Source organism: Panthera pardus, unplaced genomic scaffold, assembly GCF_024362965.1.
Source record: "Panthera pardus isolate Hobbes unplaced genomic scaffold, ASM2436296v1 HiC_scaffold_11, whole genome shotgun sequence".
Lineage (NCBI taxonomy): Eukaryota > Metazoa > Chordata > Mammalia > Carnivora > Felidae > Panthera > Panthera pardus.
The window spans coordinates 12,418,274-12,440,454 of record NW_026526666.1 but is presented as its reverse complement, the minus strand read 5'-3'; the positions used below and the strand labels follow the sequence as shown (position 1 = coordinate 12,440,454).

Below are 22,181 nucleotides of genomic sequence, written 5' to 3'. Positions count from 1 at the left end.
ATATCCACTTAACAGGTGCTGAAGGGAGTGGTTTGGTGTAGGCAGGTCCTGTCTCCACCGTGGGTCTGCTGTCCATTCCCTGAAGCACCACTCTGTTGATGGGGAGAAAAATGGTGACACCCAGTCTCTCCTCCCCAGATTGTGTGTCCCAAACCCAATCCTGAACTCTGTCCTGAACTCTGTTCAGGCAGCCCTCCAGTGCTGTGCAAGCACAAATAGGCCCGTTTTTTGTTTGTTTGGTTGGTTGGTTTTGTTTTGTTCTTTGGCTCCACAGTCTCCTGCACCTCCCTGAAGCTCACCTGGGATTCAAACCCAGATGTTCTAAAGGATCCTGCTCCACGCACCCTGATTCCAGGGAAGTGCCACTCCACCCTACCAATAAATGGCCCCTTACTGGTGGGCACAGGCATGGTCCTTTGTCCTTTGAATGGTTATATACCTTCTTCCCACAGCACTCAAGGGAGGGGGTTGCTTTCTCCCACTGCAAACTGCACTTCCGAACCAGTTACTGAGCCCGGAGCAGGCTCCCCTCCTCCCCAGGTGTGCAAACTGGACACCCAGCCCCAGTCCAGAGAAAGCCCCACAGTTAGAGATTGGATCTTTCTCCGTTTTTTTTCTGACCCCCTGCCCATGGTTTTTCTCTTGTATAAACACAGTCCTGCACTTCCACAGCCTCTCTTTCTCTTCCCTTTGCCTCTCTGCAGAAGGGGGATCCCTCCCCTCTGTGCTTACACCACCCATTTTATCTTTCCGAGTTCACAATCATGCACATATAGCCTACCAGGTTGTCCCCATCGGCCCCTGGAGACATCTCTGTCACTCTGCAGCCCAGACTCTTGAAATTCAAAGTCCTCTGGCCTCTAGACTGCTGTGTTTGAGGGACGAGGGAACTTCAAGTCCCCCTACTTCTCCACCATGTTGGATTTCACACACCAGCTCCCACCACGACTCTTCTTGGGCAGCAGACAGCCTCGTTGGGAGCCATGCTCTCAAGTCTCCAGCTCAACCACTCCACCTACATCAGAACAGGAGCCCCCTACTTACATAAATCTCAAGTAAATCTTACCTGCGGCAGTGAGGAGCCTCACAGGCCTGCAGCCTGGCTGCAGGGCAGAACCAGCCAATTAGTTTTTAAAGTGCCCATAGATCTTTGTATCCTAGGGATCAAGTGTAAGTTTACATCAGATAACAAAAATAACAGTTTTCACTCTTTTCAGTAAAAGAATTTTTTTCATATATCATCAGCATATTAGGGGTTTTATTCAGTCTGAAAGCAGTCTTAGTCACTCAAAAAAGTTTTGTTCATAGTCTCTTGGCTTAAGTTTTTTAAAAAGTTGATTACTTGAAATCATTTAAGAAATGTTTGCACTCCAGGGAGAGGGGTTCAGAATGGCAGCATAAGAAGTTCATTCTGTATAAACGGATGGGCCTTGGGTATTAAACTAAGTGTAATAAGTCAGATGGAGGACAAATACCACATGATTTCATTAATGTATGGAATCTAAAAAAACCCAAATAAAAGACAAATAATATAAAAACAAACTAAAAAAACCCAAATAAAAGACAAATAATATAAAAACAAACTCAGATACAGAGAACTGCTAGATGATTACCAGAGGGGAACTGTGTTGAGGGTGGGCAAAATGGGTAAAGGGGGTATATTTATGGTAATAGATGGTAACTAGACTTTTTGTGGTGATCACTTTGTAGTGTATACAGGTATTGAATTTTAATGCTGTACACCTGAAACTTATGTTATTTACAAATTTTACTCCAATAATAAAAAAATATGCTTGCAGGGGCGCCTGGGTGGCTCAGTCGGTTGAGCGTCCGACTTCAGCTCAGGTCACGATCTCACGGACCGTGAGTTCGAGCCCCGCGTCAGGCTCTGGGCTGATGGCTCAGAGCCTGGAGCCTGCTTCCAGTTCTGTGTCTCCCTCTCTCTGTGCCCCTCCCCCGTTCATGCTCTGTCTCTCTCTGTCCCAAAAATAAATAAAAAACGTTGAAAAAAAAATTAAAAAAAAAAATATGCTTGCATTCCCATCAGTTGTCAGTAGATGACAGCATAGGACATTAGTCACACTCCAGTAGAGAGAGAGTCATTATATATGAACATACACCAGCTGATTTTGTTGATATGTTTCCAGCCTGTCTGTGTGTGAAATTAAGCTACAAATCAATGACAATGAGACACCTTTTTAATTCTACTCCTGCAACTAATATAACACTCTATGTTAACTAACTAGAATTTAAATAAAAACTTGAAAAAAATATAGTGGATTGCTTAAGGAAATGTAAAAGCACACAAAAATACTAATTCAAAGGGATACATGAACTTCAATGCTTACAGCAACATTATTTCCAAGAGTCAAATTATGGAAACAGCCCGAGTGTTCAGGAACTGATGAATGGATAAAGAAGTTGTTGTATATATACACAGTGGAATATTACTCAACTGTAAAAAAGAATGACATTTTCCCATTTGCAGTGACATGGATGGAGCGAGAGACTATTATACTAAGTGAAATAAGTCAGAGAAAGACAAATACCATGTGATGTCACTCATATATACTCATATATGAAATTTAAGAGACAAAAAAAAGAGTAAAGGTGGGGAGAGAGAGGAAAAAAAAACCCAAGAAACAGACTCTTAACTATAGACAACAAAATGATGGTTACCAGTGGGGAGGTGGTGTAGGGATGGGTGAAATAGGTGATGGGGATTAAGGTGCACACTTATGTTGAGCACTGGGTGTTGTATGGAAGTGCAGCATCACCATATTGTACACCTGAAACTAATATTACACTGTACGTTAGTCAACTGGAATTTAAACTTAAAAAAAAATAAAAAGTATAAACATTTAAAAATTAAGCAACATATTGCAAATGACCACTAGTTCAAAGAAGAACTCACAGTGAAAAGTAGAAACTATTTTAAGTTTAATAATAAAAACAATTTCAAAATTTGTGGGACACATCTAAAGCATGGTTTAGGAGGAAAATGTAAAGCTTTAAACATACCTGTTTTAAGAGAAGAAAGTGAAGTCTACAATTCCACATCCAGAAAAGGAGAAAGAAAGCCAATTAAATCTAAAGAAAAATAGAAGAAAGGCAATGATAAAGAGCAACAATCAGTGAACAGAAAACAGACACATAATAGAGAAAATAAACAAAGCCAGAAGTTAAGTAAAACAATGACTCTTCTAGCAAGACTTATTAAGGGAAAAAAAAGAGAAAAACAACTTTTCAATACCTGGAGCAAAAAAGTGACATCTCTAACAGGAGGTATATGCCTTGGAGGGGCATGAGTTTTGAAAACCAGGATGATTCTTAACTCAATGTGAGTCTTATTTTTTTACACATGAGCTGATACCTGGGGAGACAGAGAAACTAGCTCCTGTATGGTTGTGTGGACTGCTGCAAGAACTACGGCTAATTTTACTCCTGCAGAAGAAGTGTATTGACAGCTGTTTCACTATTCCTATATCATTGTGAGTTTTTGTTTGTTTTTTAATATAATTTATTGTCAAATTAGCTAACATACAGTGTATACAGTGTGCTCTTGGCTTTGGGGGTAGATTCCTGTGATTCATCACTCACATACAACACCCAGTGCTCCTCCTAACAAGTGCTCTCCTCAATACCCATCACCCATTCCTCCCCCTCCCGTGTCCCCCCATCAACCCTCAGTTTGTTCTGTGCATTTAGAATTCCTCATGGTTTGCCTCCCTCTCTGTTTGTAACTATTTTTCCCCTTCCCTTCCCCCATGGTCTTCTGTTAAATTTCTCAAGTTCCACATATGAGTGAAAACATATATTTGTCTTTCTTTGACTTATTTCACTTAGCATAATACATTCTAGTTCCATCCATATTATTGCAAATGGCAAGATTTCATTCTTTTTGATCACCGAATAGTATTCCCTTGTATACAATACCACATCTTCTTTATCCATTCATTAGTTGATGGACATTTGGGCTCTTTTCACAATTTAGTTATTGTTGAAAGCACTGCTATAAACATTGGGGTTAATGTGCCCATATGAATCAGTACTCCTGTATCCTTTGGATAAATTCCTAGTAGTGTTATTGCTGAGTTCTAGGGTAGTTCTATTTTTAATTTTTTGAGGAACCTCCACACTGTTTTCCAGAGCGGCCACACCAGTTTGCATTCCCACCAACTGTGCAAGAGGGTTACTGTTTCTCCACTTCTATATCATTTTGAATAGATCCCTGCTAAGGAAATGTAGCCTCTGTTGTGTGTTGGCAAGACATGAAACTTATAAGACTGAGGCTCATAGGGAAAAAATGGTTTACCAAAATTCCCAATATGTATGGGAATGGGCAGAGGCTACTAGTATGAGCCACAAAGTGTTCCCAGTGGCCTGCTCAGCAAAGGACCTCAGCAGGTTGTGTTGCTGAAGAAACCAATGTCTAGCACAGCTACCTCAAACACCCCCACCATTTGACTCAGAGTTTTCACCCCATAGATTTTCGCATTTGCAAATTCTAGCTGCCCAAATCCCTCTTGGATCCCTTCCCCCATTCCCACTAGATCCCATGAACCACACTTGTAGCCCATAGTCTCTGTGATGGCAAGATGTCAGCCTAGACCATGACAGCTGACCCTACCACCATAGGCACATTTGAGACTAGCCCTTCCAGTTGTACAACTATATAGCTATACATGTCACTGGCCTGGCTGCCATCACCAGACTATATTGCCATGTGCATACCCATGGCAAGACCCTGGATCCACAGGAGCAAATGCCAACAGCCACGGCCTACATAGCTGTTTGTGGACCCAGACTGGTCCCATCTCCTGTCACTGGCCTGTATTGCTGTGCTCAAATACAGCTAACCCATGCAGCTGTGCACCTGCACTAATCCAACTTGACTCCAATTACCAACTTCCACTGCCATATGCACACCTGTGGCAAGACCCAGTAGCCACAGAAGTGCACACCCACAGCCAGAGCCCCCATAGCTGCAAGTGTGACTGAAGTTGACCTCAGCCCTTGCTCCTTGCCCAACACCTTGCCAATTCATGTATGTCTGCAACTACTCCTGCCACTACACAGCTGAGTGTGTGCATAAGACAACTCCAACTATAACCCCCACCTGGCCTATAGCAGCTAGACCAGGAGGCAACACTAAGGATACAAGCAACACTTGTAGCTACTGCAGACCCCCCCACAGAACTTATGAAGAACCACGTATTTGCTGATGTTGTGGATTCCAGCAGTCTGAGTCAATGAGACATCACATCTACCCCAGTCTAGGAGCCAGCACACACTTCTGCATGTGGCACTCTGTATCACTACCTGGGGTCACTACCTACAGCACTCTCTATTGTGCCCCAACCCACACGTGAAGGTCTTTCTTTACTGAAGTCAGTCCCTGAAGTATGGTAGAGGTGAATGCTTCTTCAAATATGTGGAGGTATGTAAAGATATGTAAAGATAAAGGCATTACAAAAGTCAGAGAAACACACCATCCCTAAAAGAACACAGTCAACTTCTAGTAACTGACCCCAAAGAAATAGAAATACATAAATTGCCTGACAAACAATTCAAAATAATTATTTTAATTTTTTTTTTATCTTTGAAGGAGAGAGGGACAGAGCATGAGTGGGAGAGGAGCAGAAAAAGAGGGAGACACAGAATTCGAAGCCGGCTCCAGGTTCTAAGCTGTCAGCACAGAGCCTGATGTGGGGCTCGAACCCACGAACCATGAGATCATGACCTGAGCCAAAGTCAGACGCTCAACCGACTGAGCCACCCAGGCGCCCCTCAAAATAATTATTTTAAAGATGATCAGAGGGCTACAAAAGAACATAGATATACAACTTAACTGTATCAGGAAAACAATAAAAGAGCAAAATGAGATAGAAAACAAACAATAAAAAGCAAAAAGAGAACATAAAAAAAGAACCAAACAGAATTCTAGAAGTGAAGAATACAAAGACTGAACTAAAGAGTTTAATAGAGAGCTTCAACAGCAAACTGGACCAAACAGAAGAATTAGTGAACTAGAAAACATTTGAAACTATCCAGTCAGAAGCGAAAAAAGTTTAAAAAGTGAAGAAAGCCTATGGGACTTATGGATGTTGTTAAGGGAAACTGCATTATTGGAGTCTCAGAAGGGCAAGAGTGGAAGAAATGAGCAAAAAACTTATTTAAATAAGAGCTGAGAATTTCCCAAAAGTGGTGAGAAATTTGGCCATCCAAATTCATGAAGCTTATAGGTTCCCAAATTCAATCAAAGAGATCTTCTCCAACACACATTATAATACAACTGTCAAAAATCAAAGAGGGGCACCTGTGTGGTTCATTTGGTTAAGCGTCTGATTCTTGATTTGAGCTCAGATCATGATCTCACAGTTTCATGAGTTTGAGCCCTACATCAGGCTCTGTGCTGGCAGTGAGGAGCCTAGTTGGGATTCTTTCTCTCCATTTTTCTCTGTCTCTCCCTCAATCATGCTGTCTCTGTCTCTCTCAAAACAAAAACAAAAAACAAATAAACTTTAAAAAATCAAAGACAAAGAGAATATTGAAGGTAGCAAGAGAAAAGAAGATTGTCACTTACAAGAGAACTCCCATAAAGCTACTAGTGGAATTCTCAGCAGAAATCATACAAGCCAGAAGAGAATGGGAGGATATATTCAAACTGCTAATTAATTAATTAATTTAAAAAAACTGCCAACCAAGAATACTTTATTTAGCAAAGATATCAGAAATAAAAGAAAATAAAGACTATCCAGAAAACAAAAGTTAAAGGAGTTATCACCACCAGATCCGCATTTCAGGAAATGCTGAAAGAAGTCCTTAAACCTGAAATGATCGGAAGCTATCAGTAACATAAAAACATGAAACTCTAAAACACACTGATGAGGGTAAGTATATAGTTAAAATGGGAATACTCCAATGCTATAATATGATGATATGTTAATCACTTAACTCTAGTACACTTAACTAACTAAAGTACAAAAGTACTCAAATAGCTATAGCTACAATTTTTAATGGATACACAATATAAGAAGATGCAAACTGTGATATCAAAAACAAAAACACTGGGAGAAGGAGAGAAGGGTAGAGTTTTTGTATGTGATTGAAGTTAACTTGCTATCAACTTAAACTGTTATAACTATAAATGTTTATGTAAGACTCAGGTAACCACAAAGGAAAAAAATCTATTATAGATACAAGATAAAGAGAAGGGAATCAAAGCATACCACTATGGGGGTGCTCGGTGGCTCAGTGGGGTAAGCACCTAACTCCTGATTTTGGCTCAGGTCATGATTTCATAGTTTGTGGGATCAACCTCCATGTTGGGCTCTGTGCTGACAGTGCAGATTGTCTCCCTCTCTGCCCCTTCCCTGTGCACACACTCTCTCTCTCAAGATAAATAAATAAACTTTTAAAAAAGGATACCACTATGAAAAATCATCAGTGCAAACAGAAAGAAAATGAGACAGGATGATAGGAACAAAAGAACTACAGACAGCCAGAAAACAGTAAGTTGGTATTAGAAAGAGCTTCACTATCAAAAATTACTGTAAGTGTAAATGGGTTAACTTCTCCAATCAAAGTTAAAGAGTAGCTCAGTGGATTTAAAAAACAATACCCAACAGTATCCTGAAAACAAGAGACTCACTTAATTTTAAGGACACAATAGGCTCATAATGAAGGATTGGAAAAAAGTATTCTATACAAATGCAAACCAAAACAGAGCAGCCATAGTTATACTTCTATCAGACAAAATAGATTTTAAATGAGAATCTGTAATAGGTGACAAGGTATCTCATTATATAATGATAAAGATGTCAATTCACCAAGAGATTATATTGATTGTACATATACATGCACCCAACATCAGAGAATCTAAATATATTAAGTAACAACTTACATCAGAAGAGAAATAATAACATGAGAATAGTAGAGGACTTCAATACTTCACTTTCAACAATGGATAGGTCATCCAGACAGAAAACCAATAAGGAAGTGTTAGATTTGACCTATACTTTAGATGAACTGGACTTAACAGATTTATACAGAGCATTAAGTGCACAAAGAATATTCTCAAGAGTAGATCATGTGTTAGGTCAAAACACAAGTTTCAGAAAATTTAAAAAGATTGTCTCTTCTGACCACAACCTAAAAAAATCGCAAATATGTAGAAATTAAACAATATGCTCCTGAACAACAGATCAAAGTAATCAAAAGTAAAACCAAACAATATCTTGAGGCAAAGGAAAAAGAAAATAAAACATAACAAAACTTAAGGCATGCAGCAAAAGCAGTTGTAAGAGGGAAAATTATAACAATAAATGCCTACATTTAAAAAAAGATCTCAAACAATCTAACTTTATACTGCAAGGAACTAGAAAAAGAACAAAGTAAGCCCAAAATTAGAAGAAGGAAGAAAATAACAAAGCTCAGAGCAGAAATAAATGAAATAGAGAAAAGAAAATATAAAACAAAGGGTTGTTTCTTTTAAAAGATAAACAAAACTAAAAAACCTTTAACTAGACTTGGCAAGAAAAAAAGAGGACTCAAATAAACAAAATTACAAATGAAAGAGTTGTTATCATAAATACCACAGAAATACAAAGGTTGATAATAGACTATTATGAACAATTATATATTAACAAATTGGACAACCTACAAGAAATGAATGAATTTCTAGAAACATAAACCTACCAGAATCATGAGGAAATAGGAAATATAAACTGACCAATAATGAGTTAGAAGATTGAATCAGTAATAAAAAACAACCCAACAAAGTAAAACCCAAGACCAGATGGCTTCCCTTGTGAAGTTTACCAACTATTCAAAGAATTAACACTGACCCTTCTCAAACTTTTCCAAAACTTGAAAAAGAGAAGACACTCCCAAATTTATTTTACAAGGCTAATACTACTCTGAAACCAAAGGCAGATAAAGACACTACAATAATATAAAAATCCCTTACAGATCAATATCCCTGATGAACATCAATGCGAAAATTATCAACAAAATATTATCACATTGATTTCAACAGCACATCAAAATATTCCCACACCATGATCAGGTGGGATTTATTACTGGGTTTCAAGGGCGGCTCAACAAATGTAAATCAATTAATGTAATATACAATATAAATGGAAGATAAAAATCATATGATTACCCTAGTAGATGCAGAAAAAGTATTTGACAAAATACAACATCAGTTGATGATAAAAATACTAAGCAAATTAGGTACAGAAGGAAAATACCTTATAAGGACAACTATATATGACAAACCCACAGCTAACATTATACTCAACAGTGTAAGGTTGAAAGCTTTTCTTCTAAGATCAGGAACAAAACAAGGACACCTACTCTCATCACCCCTATTTAACGTAGCACTTGAAGTTCTAGCCACAGCAGTAATCAGGAAGAAGAGGAGACAGGAAGAGGGGGAGCAGAGGGAAGAGGAGGGAAAGGAGGGGAAGAGGAGGGAAAGGAGGAGGAGGGGGAAGAGGAGGGGGAAGGAGGAGGAGGAGAAATAAAAGTCATACAAATCATAAAGAAGTGTACCTGTCTTTGTTTGCAGATGATATGATCTTATATGTGGAAAATCCTAAAGACTACCAAAACACTTTTATTTTTTTTGAAATTTATTGTCAAATTGGTTTCCATACAACACCCAGTGCTCATCCCAAAAGGTGCCCTCTTCAATACTCATCACCCACCCACCCCCTCCCTCCCACCCCCCATCAACCCTCAGTTTGTTCTCAGTTTTTAAGAGTCTCTTATGCATTGGCTCTCTCCCACTCTAACCTCTTTTTTTTTTTTTCCTTCCCCTCCCCCATGGGTTTCTGTTAACTTTCTCAGGATCCACATAAGAGTGAAAACATATGGTATCTGTCTTTCTCTGTATGGCTTATTTCACTTAGCATCACACTCTCCAGTTCCATCCACGTTGCTACAAAGGGCCATATTTCATTCTTTCTCATTGCCATGTAGTACTCCATTGTGTATATAAACCACAATTCCTTTATCCATTCATCAGTTGATGGACATTTAGGCTCTTTCCATCATTTGGCTATTGTTGAGAGTGCTGCTATAAACATTGGGGTATAAGTGCCCCTATGCATCAGTACTCCTGTATCCCTTGGGTAAATTCCTAGCAGTGCTACTGCTGGGTCATAGGGTAGGTCTATTTTTAATTTTTTGAGGAACCTCCACACTGTTTTCCAGAGTGGTTGCACCAGTTTGCATTGCCACCAACAGTGCAAGAGGGTTCCCGTTTCTCCACATCCTCTCCAGCATCTATAGTCTCCTGATTTGTTCATTTTGGCCACTCTGACTGGCGTGAGGTGATATCTGAGTGTGGTTTTGATTTGTATTTCCCTGATGAGGAGCGACGTTGAGCATCTTTTCATGTGCCTGTTGGCCATCTGGATGTCTTCTTTAGAGAAGTGTCTATTCACGTCTTCTGCCCATTTCTTCACTGGGTTATTTGTTTTTCGGGTGTGGAGTTTGGTGATCTCTTTATAGATTTTGGATACTAGCCCTTTGTCCGATATGTCATTTGCAAATATCTTTTCCCATTCCGTTGGTTGCCTTTTAGTTTTGTTGGTTGTTTCCTTTGCTGTGCAGAAGCTTTTTATCTTCATGAGGTCCCAGTAGTTCATTTTTGCTTTTAATTCCCTTGCCTTTGGGGATGTGTCAAGTAAGAAATTGCGATGACTGAAGTCAGAGAGGTCCTTTCCTGCTTTCTTCTCTAGGGTTTTGATGGTTTCCTGTCTCACATTTCAGGTCCTTTATCCATTTTGAGTTTATTTTTGTGAATGGTGTGAGAAAGTGGTCTAGTTTCAACCTTCTGCATGTTGCTGTCCAGTTCTCCCAGCACCATTTGTTAAAGAGACTTTTTTCCATTGGATGTTTTTTCCTGCTTTGTCAAAGATTAGTTGGCCATACGTTTGTGGGTCTAGTTCTGGGGTTTCTAGTCTATTCCATTGGTCTATGTGTCTGTTTTTGTGCCAATACCATCCCGTCTTGATGATTATAGCTTTGTAGTAGAGGCTAAAGTCTGGGATTGTGATGCCTCCTGCTTTCCACCAAAACACTTTTAGAACAAATAAATTCAATAATGTAGCAGGGTACAAAATTAACCTAGAGAAATAACTTGAATTTCTATACACTAACAACAAAATGTCTGAAAAATAAATTAAGAAAGCAATATCATTTACCACAGCATCAACAACAATAAATTATTTAGGAATAAATTTAAATAAGGAGGTAAAACATCTATATGCAGAAAACTATAAGACATTGATAAAAGAAATTGAAGACAACACAAATAAATGGAAAGATAGTCTATGTTCATGGACAAAAAGAGTCAATATTGTTTAAATGTCCATATTACCTACAGCTATCTAAATTCAATGCAATTCCTACCAAAAGTCTAATGGCATTTTTTACAAAAATAGAAAAAACAATTCTAAAATTTGTAAGGGAATCACAGAAGACCCTGAAGAGTCAAAACAATCCCAAGAAAGAAAAGAAAAGCTAGTCAGTACACTTCATCATTTGAAACCATGGTAAAAGCTATAGTAATCAAAACAGTATAGTACTGGCAAAAAATAGCACATAGACAAATGAAACAAAATAGCACAGAAACAAACCCTCTTATATATGTACATATACAATCAACTAGTATTTGATAAGGAAGCTTAGAATATGCAACTGGGAAAGGATAGTCTATTCAAGAAATGGTTTTGGAAAACTGGAAAACCACATGTGGAAGAATAAAATTAGATCAATATTTTAAAGCACTTACAAAAATTAACTCAAAGTAGATTATAAACTTAAACATAAGACTTGAAACCACAAAATATAATATTTCTCCTAGAATATAGGAGAAAACTCCTTGAAAATAGTCTTGGCAATGAGTTTTTGAACATGACATCAAAAGTAAAGCAATAAAAGCAAAAATTAACAACTGGGATTATATCAAGCTAAAATGCTTTTGCACAACAAAGGAAACAATCACAAAAATGAAAAGGCAATCCATGCAATGAGAGAAAATAACTGCAAATTATATATCTGTTAAAGGGCTAATATCCATAATAGGCAAAGAAGTCATACAACTCAATAGCTGAAACCAACACTCAAATGGTCAAATGACCTGAAAAGACATTTTTGAGAAGAAGACATAGAAATGGCTAACAGGATATTGGCCTGTAATTCTGCTTTTAAGTGGGGTCTTTGTCTGGTTTTGGAATCAAGGTAATGCTGGCTTCATAGATGAGCTTAGCAGTTTTTCTTACATTTCTATTTTTTCAAACAGGTTCAAGGGGAATAGGTATTAACTCTTCTTTAAGTGTCTGGTAAAATTCCCCTGGGAAGTCATCTGGCCCTGAACTTTTGTTCATTCAGAGATTTTTTATTACTGATTCAATTTCTTTGCTGGTTATGAGTCTGTTCAAATTTTCTATTTCTTTCTGTTTCAGTTTTGGTATTTTGTGAGTTTCTAGGAATTTGTCCAATTCTTCCAGATTGCCCAGTTTGTTGGCATTTAATTTTTCATAATATTCTCATTGTTTGTATTTCTGTGAGTTTGTTATTTCTCCTCTCATTTGTGATTTTATTTGGGTACTTTTTGTTAAATCTGGTTAGGGGGTTATCAATTTTATTATTTTTTTTCAAAGAACCAGCTCCTGGATTCCTAGATCTGTTCTACTGTATTTTCACTTATATATCATTTTTCTCTAATCTTTATTATTTCCCTTCCTCTGCTGCTTTAGGTTTCATTTGTTCTTTTTCCAGCTCCTTTAGGTATAAGTTTACATGCTTATTTGAGACATTCTTGCTTCTTGAGATAGGCTTGTATTGCTATATACTTCTCCCTTAAGACCACTTTTGCTGCATTCCCAATGTTTTGGGCTGTTGTGTTTTCCTTTCATTTGTTTCTATGTATTTTTTAAAATTTCTTCTCTGATTTCTTGGTTGACCCATTCATTCTTTAGTTGGATGTTCTTTAACCTCCGTGTATTTGTGGTCTTTCCAATTTTTTTTCTTGTGGTTGACTTAATTTCACAGTGTTGTAGTCAGAAAATATGCATGGTATGATATCAATCTTTTTGTATTTGTGGAGGCCTTATTTGTTTCCTTAGTATGTGATCTATTCTGAAGAAAGTTCCATGTGCTTTGAAAAGAATGTGTATTCTGCTGCTTTAGGATGAAATGTTCTGAATATATCTGTTAAGTCTATTCGGTACAGTGTGTCATTCAAAGCCATTGTTTCCCTGTTGTTTTTCTGCTTAGATAATCTATTCATTGCACTAAGTGTGGTGTTGAAGTCCCCTACTATTATTGTAATATTATCAATGAGTTACTTTGTTTGTTGTTAATTGTTTCATACATTTGGTTGTTCCAAGTTGGCATAAATGTTTATGATTATTAGATCTTGTTGGATAGTCCCCTTTATTATGATATAGTGCCATTCTTCATCTCTGTTACAGTCTTTGGTTTAAAATCTATGCTGTCTGATATAAGTATTGCAACTCTGGCTTTCTTTTGATGTCCATTTCCATGATAAATGTTTCTCTACCCCATCACTTTCAATCTTCAGGTCTCTTTAGGTCTGAAATAAATATCTTAGAGGCAGTGCATAGATGAATCTGGGTTTTTTTTTTTTTTATCATTCTGACACTCTATGCCTTTTTATTGTTTAGTCCATTTATATTCAGAGTATTTATTGATACATATTCAGTATCATTTTATTACTTGCTTTGCCATAGTTTCTAGAGGTTTTCTCTGTTCCTTTCTCATCTTTGTCGATTTTGGTCTTTCTGTCCCACTCAGAGAGTCCCTTTAACATTTCTTGCCAGACTGGTTTACTAGTCATGAACTCCTTTAGTTTTTACTTGTCTGGGAAACTCTGTCTTGCCTTCTATTCTGAATGATAGTCTTGCTGGATAGAGTATTCTTGGCTGCAGATTTTTTCCCATTTGGCATGTTTAACATACTATGCCACTACCCTCTGGCTTGCCAAGTTTCTGTGGAGACATCTGCTGCTAACCTTATTGGTGTTCCCTTGTAATTTAGGGACTTCTTCAGTTTTTACGATTTTAGGATTTTTTCTTCATCTATTTTGCAAATTTTACTACAATATGTCTTGGTGTTTGCCTGTTTTTGTTTATTTTAATGGGAGTTATCTGTTTCCTGGATTTGGATATCCATTTCCTTCCCCAGATTAGGGAAGTTTTCAGCTAAATTTCCCCAAATAAACCTTTTGCCCCTCTTTCCTTTCTTCTTCTGGGACTCCTATAATATGAATGTTAGTATGTTTGATGGAGTCACCAAGTTGTCTCTCTTCTTTCATGACCCAAGATTTTTCTTTGCTCTTTTGTTCATCTTCATTTGTACCCATAATTCTATGTTCTATATCACTTACTCGTTCCTCTGCTTTTCCTTCCTTGTGGCCATTAATCTGCTTCATTTCAAATCTTGGTTACTACATTTTTCATTTTGGCCTGATTGGTTTTTAGCTCTTTTATCCCTGTGGTAAGGGTCTCCCTCATGTCTCCTATGCTTTTCTCAAGCTCAGCTAGTATCCTTATAATTATTGCTTTAAATTCTGGATCAGGCATATTAATTATATCTTTTTTGATCCAATCCCTGGCTGTGACCTTTTCTTGTTCTTTCTTTTGGGATGAATTCCTCCATCTAGGCATTTTGTCTAGGCATCTGTCTTCTATATGTTAGAAAAGCCTGTTATGTTTCCTGCTCTTGAGAGTAATGGTCTTATGAGAAGAGGTCATATAATGTCCAATGCCTGGCACTTTGGGGAGTGTCTCTGGTGTGTGCTGCAAGTACTCTGCTGCTGGTTTCAGCTGCTCTATCCACCAGGTCAGTCTTCTGCAGAGTTTCTCCTTGCCAGCAGCGTGGAGTGTTTGTACTTTGGCCAGTTCATGCCGAGTTTTAACTATACGTGCTCTAGTCTGCTTGCTAAAAGAGACCCAATGGTATTTACACTAGAACTGAAGCTTTGCAGAACTCAGTGGTAGTAGATGTGGTGCATGCAGGGGTTTGTGCTGGTCTTATGGGGGAGAGGCCTTCTATGCTGGTCCTAAGGCACACTTGGCTGAGCAATGCAGTACCAGCAGAGCACAGGGAGGGCAAGACTTGGTATAAGCAGGTGAGGCGGCCAGTGTTGGCTTTGTGCTGTTGACTGAAGTTGGTTTATGCTGAGGGGTGGGGGAGATAAATGGTGCCAGCCTGCCCCTTTGTCCCTGGAGATGGTAGTCCATCCTTGCTGAATTCAGGAGAATTCAAAAGTTCCAGCCAAAAGTTCCTTACCCAGCAAGGCTGCCATCCAGAATAGGAGAGATAAGGAGATACTCTATGTAGAAAACCCAAAAGACTCCACCAAAAAATTTCTAGAACTGATACAGGAATTCAGCAAAGTCACAGGATATAAAATCAATGTACAGAAACCAGCTGCATTTCTATACACCAATAATGAAGAAGCAGAAAGATAAATGAAAGAATCAATCCCATTTACAATTGTACCTAAACACATAAGATACTTAGGAATAAACCTAACCAAAAGATCTGTATGTGGAAAAATATAGAATGCTTATAAAAGAAATTGAAGAAGACACAAAGAAATGAAAAAACGCCACATGTTCATGGGTTGGAAGAACAAATATTGTTAAAATATCTATACTAGCCACAGCAATCTACACATTCAATGCAACCCCAGTCAAAATAACACCAGCATTCTTCACAGAGCTAGAACAAACAATTCTAATATTTGTATGGAACCAAAAAAAGACACTGAATGGCCAAAGAAACCTTGAAAAAGAAAAACTGGAGGCATCACAATTCTGGACTTCAAGTTGTATTACAGAGCTGGAATTATCAAAACACTATGGAACTGGCACAAAAACAGACACACAGATCAATGGAACAGAATAGGGATCCCAGAAATGGACCCACAAACCTATAGCCAATTAATCTTCAACAAAGCAGAAAAGAATATCCGATGGAAAAATGACAGTCTCTTCAGCAAATGGTGCAGGGAAAATTGGACAGCGACATGTAGAAGAATGAACCTGGACCACTTTCTTACACCATACAAAAAACAAACTCACAATGGATGAAAGATTGAAATGTGAGACAGGAAACCATCAAAATCATAGAGGAGAAAACAGGCAACCACCTCTTTGACCTTGGCTATAGTGACTTCTTACCAGGCATGTTTCTGGAGGCAAGGGAAACAAAAGCAAAAAGGAACTATTGGGACCTCATCAAAATAAAAAGCTTCTGCACAGCAATGGAAACAATCAACAAAACTAAAAGTCAACCATCAGAATGGGAGAAGATATTTATAAAAGCCATATATGATAAAGGGTTAGTATACAAAATATATAAAGAAATTATAAAACTCAACACCCCAAAAAATAAATATTCCAGTAAAGAAATGGGCAGAGACATGTATAGACACTTTTCCAAAGAAGTCATCCAGGTGGCTAACAGATACATAAAAAGATGTTCAATATCACTCATCGTCAGGTAAATACAAATCAAAACCACAATGAGATACCACTTCACACCTGTCAGAATGGCTAAAATTAACAACTCAGGAAACAGATGTTCATGAGGACGCGGAAAAAAGGGAACACTTTTGCACTGGTGGTGGGAATGCAAACTGGTGCAGCCACCTTTGGAAACAATATGGAAGTTCCTCCAAAAAGTCAGAACTACCCTACAACCAAGCAATTGCACTGCTAGGTATTTATCCAAGGATACAAAAATGCTGATTGAAAGGGGCACAGGCACACCAATGTTTATAGCAGTGCTATAAACAATAACCAAATTACAGAAAGGGCCCAAATGTCCATCAACTGATGAATATATAAAGATGTGGTATGTGTGTGTGTGTACACATACACACACACACACACACACACACACACACACACAAAATGAAATATTACTCAGCAATCAAAAAGAATTATATCTTGTCATATGCAACAATGTTGTTGGAACTAGAGTGAATTATGCTAAGCGAAATAAGTCAATCAAAGAAAGACAAATATCATATGGTTTCACTCATATGTGGATTAAGAAACAAAACAGATGAACTTAGGGGATGGGAAGGAAAAATAAAATAAGATAAAAACAGAGAGGGAGGCAAACAAGAGAGTCTTGAATATAGAGGACAAATTGAGGGTTGCTGGTGGGGAGGTGGGTGGGTGGATTGGCTAAATGGGCAATGGGCATTAAGTAGGGCATTTGTTGTGATGAGCACTGGGTGTTAGATGTAAGTTACAAACTAGACTATGTTACATTTTATTTACTGTTAAATAGGGAACCGGGAGATCATGACCTGAGCTGAAGTCAGACACCTAACCAACTGAGCCACCCAGGTGCCCCTGCAGGGTTTTTTTTAATGTTTTTTTATTTATTTTTGAGACAGAGAGAGACAGAGCATAAGCAGGGGAGGGGCAGAGAGGGAGGGAGACACAGAATCTAAAGCAGGCTCCAGGATCTCAGCTGTCAGCAGAGAGTCAGATGCGGGGCTCAAACTCACAGACTGTAAGATCATGACCTGAGCTGAAGTCGGACACCTAACCAACTGAGCCACCCAGGAGCCCCAGTTCTCTTTTTCAATAAAGTCTCCACGTGGTTTTGGAATCAAGACAATGCTGGCCTCATAGAATGAGTTTGGAAAATTTCCTTCCATTTCTATTTTTTTGGAACAGTTTGAGAGAAATAGGTATTAACTCTTCTTTAAACATTTGGTAGAATTCCCCTACAAAACCATCTGGTCATGAACTTTTGTTTGTTGGTGGATTTTTTGTTACTGATTCAATTTCTTTGCTGGTTATGGGTCTGTTCAAATTTTCTATTTCCTTCTGTTTCAGTTTTGGTAATTTGCATATTTCTAGGAATTTGTCCATTTTTTCTAGATTTTCCAGCTTGTTGGCATATAATTTTTCATAATATTCTCTTATAATTGTTTGTATTTTTGTGACATTATTTCTTCTCTCTCATTTGTGATTTTATTTATTTGGGTCTTTTTTCTTTTTGATAAGTCTGGGTAGGAATTTTCAATTTTATTCTTTTAAACAACAAGCTCTTAGTTTCATTGATCTGTTCTACTAGGTTATTTTTGTTTGTTTCTATATTGTTTATTGCTGGTCTAATCTTTATTATTTCCCTTCTTCTACTGGCTTTAGGCTTTATTTGCTGTTACTTTTCTTGTTCCTTTAGTTGTAAAGATAGGTTGTGTGTTTAAGACTTTTCTTGCTTCTTGAGCTAAACTTGTATTGCAATATACTTCCTTCTTAGGACTGCCTTTGCTGCATTCAAAAAATATTGGACTGTCATATTTCATTTTCATTCCCTTTCATGTACTTACCAATTTCTTCTTTAATTTCTTGGATAACCCATTCATTATTTAGTAGGAATTTCTTTAACCTCCATGTATTTCTGATCTTCCCTCATTTTTTCTTGTGGTTGACTCCAAGTTTCATAGTGTTCTGGTCTGAAAATATGCATGGTATGATCTCAATCGTTTGTAGTTATTGAAAGCTGATTTGTGACCCATTATGTGATCTATCTGGAAAATGTTCCATGTGCACTCAAAAAAATGTGTATTCTGCTGCTTTAGGATGAAATGTTCTGAATATATCCATCCCATGGTTAAGTCCATCCAACCCAGTATATTATTCAAAGCCATTGTTTCCTTGTTGATTTTCTGCTTAGATGATCTGTCCATTGCTGTACATGAGGTGTCAAAGTCCCCTACTATTATTGAATTATTTTCAATGAGTTTCTTTATGTTTGTGATATATATATATATATATATATATATATATATATATATATATATATATATATATTCGGGTGTTCCAATTTTGGGATATACACATACATATATATATTCGGGTGTTCCAATTTTGTGGTATAAATATGTACAATTGTTAGATCTTGATGGGTAGGCCCCTTAATTATGATATAATGCCCTCCTTCATCTCTTGCTAGTCTTTTTTTTTAAGTTTATTTATTTATTTTGAGAGATACAGAGAAAGCATGAGTGGGGGAAGGGCAGAGAGAGAAAGAATCTTAAGCAGGCTCTGCACTGTCAGCATGGAGCCCAATGCAGGGATCAAACTCACGAAACTGTGAGATCATGACCTGAGCCTAAACCAAGAGTCAGACACTTAATTGACTGAGCCAACCAGGTGCCACTTTTGTTACAGTTTTGTTTTAAAGTACAGTTTTTCTGATGTACGTATGGGTACTCCAGCTTTCTTTTGACATCTGTCAGCATGACAGATGATTATCCACTCCCTCAGATTCCATCTGCAGGTGTCTTTAGGTCTAAAATGAGACTCTTGAAGGCAGCATATAGATGGATCTTGTTTTTTTAATCTATTCTCATACCTTCTATCTTTTGATTGGAGCATTTAGTCCCTTAACATCCAGAGTGATTATTGAAAGATATGAGTTTAGTGCCATTGTGTTACCTATAAAGTAGGTGTTTCTGGTGATGCTCTCTGTTCCCCTCTAGTCTTTGTTGCTTTTGGTATTTTTCCCCCCACTCCAAGAGTCCCCCTTAAAATTTCTTGCAGGGCAAGTTTCATGGTCATGAACTCCTTTAATTTTTGTTTGCCTTGGAAACTCTTTTTTTTTTATTGTTTATTCATGTTTTTGAGAGAGAGAGAGAGAGATGCACACACAGAATCTGAAGCAGTCTCCAGGCTCTGAGCTGTCAGCACAGAGCCTAATGCACAGCTTGAACTCACAAGGAGCCATGAGATCATGACCTGAGCTGAAGTTGGATGCTCAACTGACAGCCTCCAAGGTGCCCTGGGAAACTCTTTCTTTTTCTATTCTGAATGACAGCCTTACTAAAGAAATCTTGACTTGATCCTTTTCTCATTCATCACGTTGAATATTTCCTGCCACTCCTTTCTGGGCTGCCATGCTTCTGTGGACAGATCTTCTGTGACCTGATCTGTCTTCCTTTGTAGGATGAGAACTTTTTTCCCCCTTGCTCTTTTCATGATTCTTTCCTTGTCAGTTTATTGTGTGAATTTGACTATGATATGCCTTGATGGTGTTCAACTTTTGTTGTATTAAATGGGAGTTCTCTGTGCTTCTTGGATTTTGATGTCTGTGTCCTTTCCCAGGTTAGGGACATTTTCAGCTATAATTTTCTCACAGAAACCTTCTTCCTGTTTTTCTCCCTTAATCTTCTGGGACTCCTATGATATGAATGTTCTTCCTCTTAATAAGTCACTGAATTCTCTAAGTCTTGTATTATGATCTTTTTGCCTTTGTTTCTGTCTTCTTTTCAGCTTCATTATTTTCCATAATTTTATCTTCTGTATCACTGTTCACTGCTCTGCATTGTCCATCCTCACTGTAATGGCATCCATTCAAGATTGTATCTCAGTTATAGCATTTTGTGTGTGTGTGACTAGGTTTTCTTTTATCTCAGGGATGAAAGAATGGGATTCTCTAGTGTCCTCTATTCTTTTTTCAACCCCAGGTACTATTCTTATAAGCATGGTTTTAAGTTCTAGTTTAGACATCTTACTCATACCTGTGCTGATTAAATTCCTGGACATCATTTCTTCCTGTTCTTTCTTTTGCTTTTTGGGAACACAGCTCAAGATCATAAAGCAAGATCATCAGGGAAATACAAATCAAAACCATGATGAGATACCACCTCACACCTGTCAGAATGGGTAAAATTAATAATACAAGAAACAACAAGTGTTGGCAAGGAAGCAGAGAAAGAGGAACCCTCTTGTAATGCTGGTGGCAATGCAAACTGGTGCAGCCACTCTGAAAAACAGTATGGAGGTTTCTCAAAAAGTTAAAAATAGAACTAGCCTACAATCCAGCGATTGATTAGGTATTTAACCAAAGGATACAAAAATACAGATTCAAAAGGGTAAATGCACACCGATGTTTATAGCAACAATATCAACAATAGCCTAACTAAACAGAGAGCAAATGCCCTTAGGCTAATGAATGAATATGAGATATATGTATGTATATATGTCTTACTATATATATATACATATACATATATATGTATATATATCATACACACACACACATACACAGAGAATGGAATATTACTCAGTCATCAAAAAGAATGAAATCTTGCCATCTGCAATGATGTGGATGGAGTTACAGTGTATTATGCTAAGCAAAATAAGTCAGTCAGAGAAAGACAAATACCATATGATGTCTCTCATATGTGGAATTTAAGAAAAAAGCAGATAAACATAAGGCAAGGTTGGGAAGAAAGGAAAAAGAAAAGAGAGACAGGGAAACAAACCATAAGAGACTCTTAATGATAGAGAACAAACTGAGGGTAGATGGAGGGAGGAGGGTGTGGTATAGGCTAGATGACAGGTGACAGGTATAAGGAAGGCAACTGTTGTGATGAGCACTGGGTACTGTATGTAAGAGACCAATCACTGAATTCTACTCCTGAAACCAATATTGCACTCTATGTTAACTATCTAGAATTTAAATAAAAATTTAAAAACTAAATAAAATAAAATAAAATAGGATAAATAAACATGAGCCAACTATATGTTGTCGAAGGAAAAACATTTTAGATACAAAGACACAAATAGAGTAAAAGTAGAAAGGATGAAAAAGACATATTAGGCAACCACAGGAAATCTGGAATACAAATGTAAATATAAGATAAAATAGACCTTAAAACAAAACAAAATAAAACAAAAATTATTAAGAAGAAAATATTATAATTATAATTGGGTCAATTTGTCAGGAAGATAATTTTAAAATATAAACATACATATACCCAATAACAGAATATGAAAATATATAAAGAAAAAAAGAAAGAAAGGGAGAATACGTGCAAACAATAATAGTTGGAGACTTCAGTGACACACTTTCAACAATGAACAGGACTAGTTCAACTGGAAAGATGGTGAAATAGAAAGACCCTAAGATACAACCCTCATCCCACAGATACAACTAGATAACATAGGTGTAAATAACCCAGAAAACCACCTGAAGACTGGCAGAACAAACTCCACAAGTAAATGTAAAGAAGAGGCAACATTGAGTGTAGGAAGGGCAGAGACCCAGGGGGGAATTAAACAGACCAGTGGGACTATCTGCAGGAAAGAGGCACACACAGGTGC

At 37.6% G+C, this 22,181-nt stretch overlaps 1 non-coding gene across 1 annotated transcript; it reads right to left on the bottom strand.

Annotated features, from left to right (window-relative positions):
- Positions 1 to 5,700: 5,700 nt before the first annotated feature.
- TRNAQ-UUG (transfer RNA glutamine (anticodon UUG)) lies at positions 5,701 to 5,785 on the bottom strand. The gene has a single exon. It is a non-coding gene; the product is annotated as a tRNA-Gln (tRNA).
- Between the last annotated feature and the right edge of the window lie 16,396 nt (positions 5,786 to 22,181).